The sequence below is a fragment of the Pan paniscus genome, chromosome 7 (assembly GCF_029289425.2).
Source record: "Pan paniscus chromosome 7, NHGRI_mPanPan1-v2.0_pri, whole genome shotgun sequence".
In the NCBI taxonomy this organism is placed as follows: domain Eukaryota; kingdom Metazoa; phylum Chordata; class Mammalia; order Primates; family Hominidae; genus Pan; species Pan paniscus.
This window is the reverse complement of record NC_073256.2, coordinates 46,767,603-46,774,552: the sequence shown is the minus strand read 5'-3', so window position 1 is coordinate 46,774,552 and position 6,950 is coordinate 46,767,603.

Below are 6,950 nucleotides of genomic sequence, written 5' to 3'. Positions count from 1 at the left end.
GTTCCCATCATACTTATTTCACTGTAATTGTTTCAATATGCTAAACTAATGCATTACATAACGTATTACAGTAGTCCCCCCTTATCTTCAGTTTTGGTCTTTGTGGTTTCAGATATTCATAGTCAACTTCAGTCTGAAAGCATAAGTGGAAAATTCTAGAACTAATTCATAAGTTTTAAGTTGCACACTGTTCTGAGTAGCACGATGAAATCCATGCCATCTGCTCTACCCCTTCTTCCTCACAGAAAGAAGGGTGACTACCGTACCATAAGATAGTCTGAGAGGGGGAGAAGAGATAGAGACCACATTCATATAAATTTTATTACACTATATCATTATAATTGTCTTATTTTATTATTGTTTATCTCTTATTGTGCCTAATTTATAAATTAAACGTTATCACAGATGTGTATATATAGGAAAAAAGTAGGATATGTGAGGGTTTGGTGCTATCTGCGGTTTCAGGCACCCGCTAGAAGTCTTAGCATGTATCCCCCATGGATAAGGGGGACTGCTGTAATGAAAACTTAGTTGTAACATCATTAGGGTTCTAAAGAATCCTTTTCAACTTCAGATTTATAACAGTCTGAGGAGCTGAGACGAGTTAATTCTGTTCTGGGGACTGACACTGGGTGTTACAAAAGCTGAAGTCTGTCCAGTGCGAATTTCCGTACGGACTTCTCTTCAAATAATTCTTTACATTTTATACATTTTTAAAGCATTTTTATATCCCATCTCGCCTCTCTTTGTGTATGCTTTCTTTAGCATGAAAGTTTCTTTCCCACAATTGGGTTAAAGTTTCTCCTGCCACCTGTCCCTGGCAGCCGCCTCTCCCTGCTGGGCTTCCGTGTGGGTCTGCACCTGTGTCCTGTTGTGCACACTGTTCCTGCTTTGTCATTTCTGTAATTCACATTTCTCCTTCTAGACTTCATGCCCCTTCAAGGTAGAGACAACTGTGCCCTATTTGTCTCCCTGTGCCCCATATATATTACTGGTTAAACATAGACATAACCTGAATTTTTTTTTTTTTTTTTTTTTGAGATGGATTCTCACTCTGCCACCTAGGCTGGAGTGCAGTGTGCGCTCTCAGCTCACTGCAACCTCTGCTCCCAGGTTCAAGCAATTCTTCTGCCTCAGCCTCCCAAGTAGCTGGGATTACAGGCACCTGCCAGCACGCCTGGCAAATTTTTGTATTTTTAGTAGAGACGGGGTTTCGCCATGTTGGCCAGGCTGGTCTTGAACTCCTGACCGGTGATCCACCTGCCTCGGCCTCTCAAAGTGCTGGGATTACAAGTGTGACCCACTGCTCCCGGCCTAACCTGATATATGAATAAATCAATTATATTATTTGACCCCCTCATATCTCATGGGTTGTGAGGTATACAGCTTTCTCTCCCAAGGGCGTGTCTACACACCCCTTATTATTTACGTATCTATTTGACTTTGGGGAAATGTGGTAGAGTTCAAGGGGCAGGGCATTAGGAGTCAGGTTTGTGTTCCAGTCCTTGCTTTGTGTCTTACTGTGACCTCGAGTCTTTAACTTCTTGGAACCTCATTTGCCCCATCTGTAAAATGGGAACAATAACACTCAACCCTCAGGATTGTTCACAAGATTAAGTGGCATATCATTTATTCCTTTCTGCCTGTTCACTTTTAAGCCTTCACACTGAATACTTTGCCATCACTTGGAAGATTTCTCAAAGACTTAAAAAAAACTAATTCTTTATTCATTTCTTCCACTTTCCCCCAAACTCCCCAGAGAGAAGATGGTGAGATTTGGGGCTCCTAAATGGCCCCCGTGAAGTTCCTGAGCCTCCACAGATAAGGCAGTATCTTTCTGTATATTCCCAGAGGGCAGAGATAACAATAGGCTCTATTCACAATGCTACTGTCAAAATGGTATGTTGCGAAATGAATTTCCTTGTTACTCTAAGAGAAAGAACAGTGTTTCTCCTTGACTTTGTAAGTGTCCCCTTCCCTATTCCGACATCCTTGCCAAGTGTATCAACACTTTTTTTACAGTGGAAAATAGGATTTCTTCTCTTTAGAGGATCTGATTCCCAGCTTGGTGCCAACAAGTTGCATGTCGTCCTGATAAATGGTTTACTTTTTATTTTATTAGCAAAATGCAAGTGAGGTCAATTCTTTGCTCTAAGACTGTCTACTGGATTTTAAGTTGTTTGACCTTGAGCATAGCTCTGGCTGAAATAGGCTCAGGATGTAAAAATCCACACACCCGCTGCCTCTGCACTCTCAGGAGAGGAGCTGTAATTCACATCCACAGGCAGATCAATACTCCTGTGTCTATAGCCGCGGGCAATGTTTCCGCAGCATGGTACCCACAGTGCTTACACATGGGGAAGTCTGGTTATTGCCACTGTCTCTTTCGCTAGCTGAGGATTGTAAAGCTGTATGCTTTCAAAACAGTCATGGATGTATTCTGATGCTGAAGGCGTGATGACATATCAGTGTTCCGTGACTGCTGCAACAAATTGTTATAAACTTGGGGGCTTAACACTACAGAAGTTTATCCTTTCACAGTTCTGGAGGCCAGAGGTCTGAGATCCAGCAGCCTACACTCCCTGTGGGGGCTTTAGGGGAGAACCCCTTCCCTGCCTCTTCCAGCATCTCCTCCTGGCATTCCTGGGCCTGAGGCTGCATCGCTCCGCTCTCTACCTCTTCTTCACATCGCCTCCTCTCCTGTGTGGGTGTCTTCTCTTCTGTCTCAAATCTCCCTCACCTGTCTCTTGCAAGGACATTTGCCACTGAATTTAGGGCGGACCTGGATAATCCTCTCAAGAACTTTAACTCAATCACATCTGCAAAAAGCCTTTTCCAAATACGGTCACATCCACAGGTTCCAGAGATCTGATGTGGATATCTTTTTTGGGGGAGGGTGCCCTTTGGTCTACTACAGAGGAATAAGAATGACTTCTAATGGGATGACTTACAGATATGCTCTCTCTAGTTCCATGCCTTGATGTTTGGAAACACAGAAAGATTTTTGTAGACTGGTACAGTAGATGGTTCTAGGGAACAATATAGAAATGGCTATGTGCCTATATGGGTGCTATAATTCTGATTATTTAATTCCAATAGTGAAATCTCACTGATTTTAGATATTTTGCAGTGGGTGTAATTTCTAAGACTCAGATATGCAAAAACAAAACACTTAATTGTCCCCTATAATTTCTATCTCAAGCTTCATTTGCCTGAGAGTAAAAAAAAATCACTTTATTTATTTATTTATTTATTTTTGAGACGGAGTCTCACTCTGTTGCCCAGGCTAGAGTACAGTGGCATGATCTCGGCTCAATGCAACCTCCGCCTCCTGGGTTCAAGCGATTCTCCTGCCTCAGCCTCCCGAGTAGCTGGGAGTACAGGCATGCGCCACCACCAGCTAATTTTTGTATTTCTAGTAGAGATGGGGTTTCATCATATTGGCCAGGCTAGTCTCGAACTCCAGATGTCAGGTGATCCACCCGCCTCAGCCTTCCAAAATGCTGGGATTACAGGTGTGAGCCACTGCGACTGGCCTCAAGTCACTTTTAAGCAGTCTTCAATAATTTGAGTCCTGGACCAGGCACGGTGGCTCACGCCTGAAATCCCAGCGCTTTGGGAGGCTGAGGCGGGTGGATCACAAGGTCAGGAAATCGAGACCATCCTAGCTAATATGGCGAAACCCCATCTCTACTAAAAAAAATACAAAAAATTAGCCAGGTGTGGTGGCAGGTGCCTGTAATCCCAGCTACTCAGGAGGCTGAGGCAGGGGAATTGCTTGAACCTAGGAGGCGGAGGTTGCAGTGAGCTGAGATCACGCCACTGCACTCCAGCCTGGGCAACAGAGTGAGACTCTGTCTCAAAAAAAAAAAAAAATTTTTTTTTTTTGTCTAAACCCTTTAGTTGTAGAGTCAGTTACAGATTTCCCCTCTTGACCTTTTCCATGGAGTTCTAAGTTCCTGGTTTAAGTGGACTGCATAGTGCAATGGTTACAAGTGAGCCCTCCACCCTACATGGCTTGCATTGAAAACCACCTCCTCTACTTTTTACTTCCTAATGGGTGATCTTAGCATTGCAGTTTGCCTTCTTGGGAAGCAGAGTGTGAAATGTAGCATGTTGGCCAAGGAGTATCCTTGGGATCAGCTCCTGCAGAAGGAGCAGGAAGGCATCCAACTGTGATGCAGGCCCAGTGACAGCCTTTGCCCACCCCACGGGAGCTCTGGAGCTAGGATGACCCTTCGGAGTTGTCCCACGTTGGGTTGCCCTGATAACTGATGTGATCTTGGCAAGGCAGCTCTCTGTCTTGGGGCAATCCCTTAAGGGGCTGACAGCTGGAGGCCATCTGCTAATAGCCCCTGGCAGCAGTGGATCTGGGCGGTGCATCCCTGTGTTCACAATACTGTACTGTCATGCTGTTTGGATTTGCTTCTTTATCTTGTGTTCTGGGAGCAGCTACTGCAGGATGCCAGTGCCCTTGTTCTTCCTGGGTGAAATGTGGAAGAGGAGGGTTTGTGGAATGAGCTGCAGTGCTCACCTCTGCAGCTGGTCTCCTGGCTACCCAAGGACTCATCTCCCTCTTCCAATCTCCATTCAGGATCCCTTTCCGCCTCGGCTAGCACCTTCGCTGGTCCTGGCGGTTAACATGTGACCTAACACAGGCTGTTACCTCTGAGGCAGTCTGAATCCTGAGCACCACTCCCTGCTCAGGCTGACACTCCTGCCATTCCTGGTCCATTTGCTGTCAAACTGGATAAGGGAGTGCTGAGAGGTGACCAAGTGGACCCGTCCTACCCCCATTTAGTCACAGCAGCCCTACCTCCTCCTGATGACCAGGGTCAATTAGCCCTGCTGGGTTAGTATCTCTCCTTGTTGCCTGCTGGTCCCTTGGCACGAGATGCTGAAGTACCCAGGAGGCAGTCACAGCTTAAACTTCAATGGAAGTTGCTGTGTCCACTGGAAGAAGAGTTCTCCATCTGGGAACTATGAGTTGCAGAGCCCAGAGTTGTGAGAACAGAAAACATAAATTCCTCACTGGCCACTGAGAGGGACGGCACACGGGACACCCCTTGACTCCAGGTCATGAATCCTTCCCTTTGGGTCTAGCACCATATCACAGTTTCCATTCAAAATGGAAAGGCACTGGGGTACCCATCATCTGAAAGGATCACTATCAAGCTTTGATGTCTAAGTTGTTATTGATCCTGGCACTATTCCCGGCCCTGTGTGATCCTGGCCTCTGTTCCCTCTAATCCTCTCAGTGGGACTTCCCCCAGCCCTGGATAGTTTCATCACAGGTGTGTATTGACTAGTGCGTGCTGAATACTGAAATCCAGAGTTCTCCTGCTGTACAGTTCTCTCCTTCAAACTCCAGCCTCCTTGGTCCCTCCAGAGTCTGGAATCTGTCTCCCCAGCTTAAGGGGTTTACCAAGTTCCTTCTGTTGTCATGCGACTCTCTCTCCCGGACACCCTCCCCAGGCCTTGCCCGAGGCCATCACAGGCTGGCTCTGTTTGCTTCTCATCTCTCAGGGATCAAGTCCTTCACCACTTTACTGCCAATCTCCTGAAAACCACTTCCCATATATCTTGTCCAGTCGTTGATTCTTTCAGCATAGAGGATAAATCCCCGTGGAAGCAGCATTTGTGCTGGGGCTTTTGAAACCTAAAGGTAATTTTTTGTTTTTGTTTTTTTCCCTCCCTCAGTTTCTCCCTGACCTCTTTCCTTTTGGGGCAATGTCAGCCTGGAACTTCCTGGCCTGAAAAGCAAAGGGTCACAGGTTGAAGTAACGATAGGAAAGGCAAAACCAAAAATAAATATTCCTTAACAATGTCCCTTTCGTTCTGCCAACACTGTGAGTCAAACCATTTCTTTCACCTTGATCAAGTTTTATTGTCTTAACTGAGGAGGAGACACAGAGGGTTCTGTTGGTGTCTGAAGTTTATTTATTCTTGATTTTATTTTGTGGGGGAAATTGCCCACCTAAGCACATGAGTCCTCTGAGAAACAAAAGTGTCCCATCTCAGAAACTTTAAAAGCATATTAAGCCAATTCCAGTGTGCCCCGCAGATTTCTCCCCGCGGTGGCTAAGATCCAGTTCTGCTCACTTTAATGTTGACGGGCTTTGCTTTCGCTGGTGTGTATGGGTCTCTAAAGCCGAGCATCCATCTCTGCACTAGCGCAGGTTCTTGGCCAACATGCCTTGCTGGTTGCGGGGGTGGTGGCGGGGAGAGAAACATGGCCTCTCCCTGCAGGGTCCTCATAAATCCTGTTCTCTGTGGGTACCCTGGGGAAAGTGGAGGCGAGAACTCGGGGATTTAGACCCCTTTCAGCATCTAGCTCTGTAGTGCCTGACTTAGGAAGGAAGTCTCAGCTGCTCTAAATTAACTTTGGAGGCGTGTGGGGACTTGGGTTAAGTGGCCTCCACTGAGGTATGCTGAATATTCATAGCAGCTGATCTCCAAATGGCTAAATGTTAACATTTAACATTCAGCTGAAGCTGAATTGAAGGCCAATTATCACCATCAAAGAAAAAACAGGTACAAGAATGAATCTGACATTTTATTAAGAATTAAATTTGTTGCTGTTACTTACAGTGGAAAACACACATTTACTATATATGGCCTCCAACACAGCCATATAAAAATCTTGGCATCATGTATATACTCTCTACGCAATTACAATTGTGTGTAACATAATTTAGCTTTTGAGAGTACATTTAAAAAAATTCAATAAGTATGAGTAAGACTGTATAGGATTCAGCACTAATTCAAGTAAAACAGTACCTAATTTAGGTACAATAGTAAAAATTAAAAATGAGTAATCCAGCTTGTAGTGATATTTCTATTTCATCCTTTTATACTATGATCACCCAGGGCTGCTTTTTTTGGTGGTGAAATTTTAAAGCAAGCTCACCTCAGTACCCAGGTATCTCCTGATATAAAGACAATCAAAT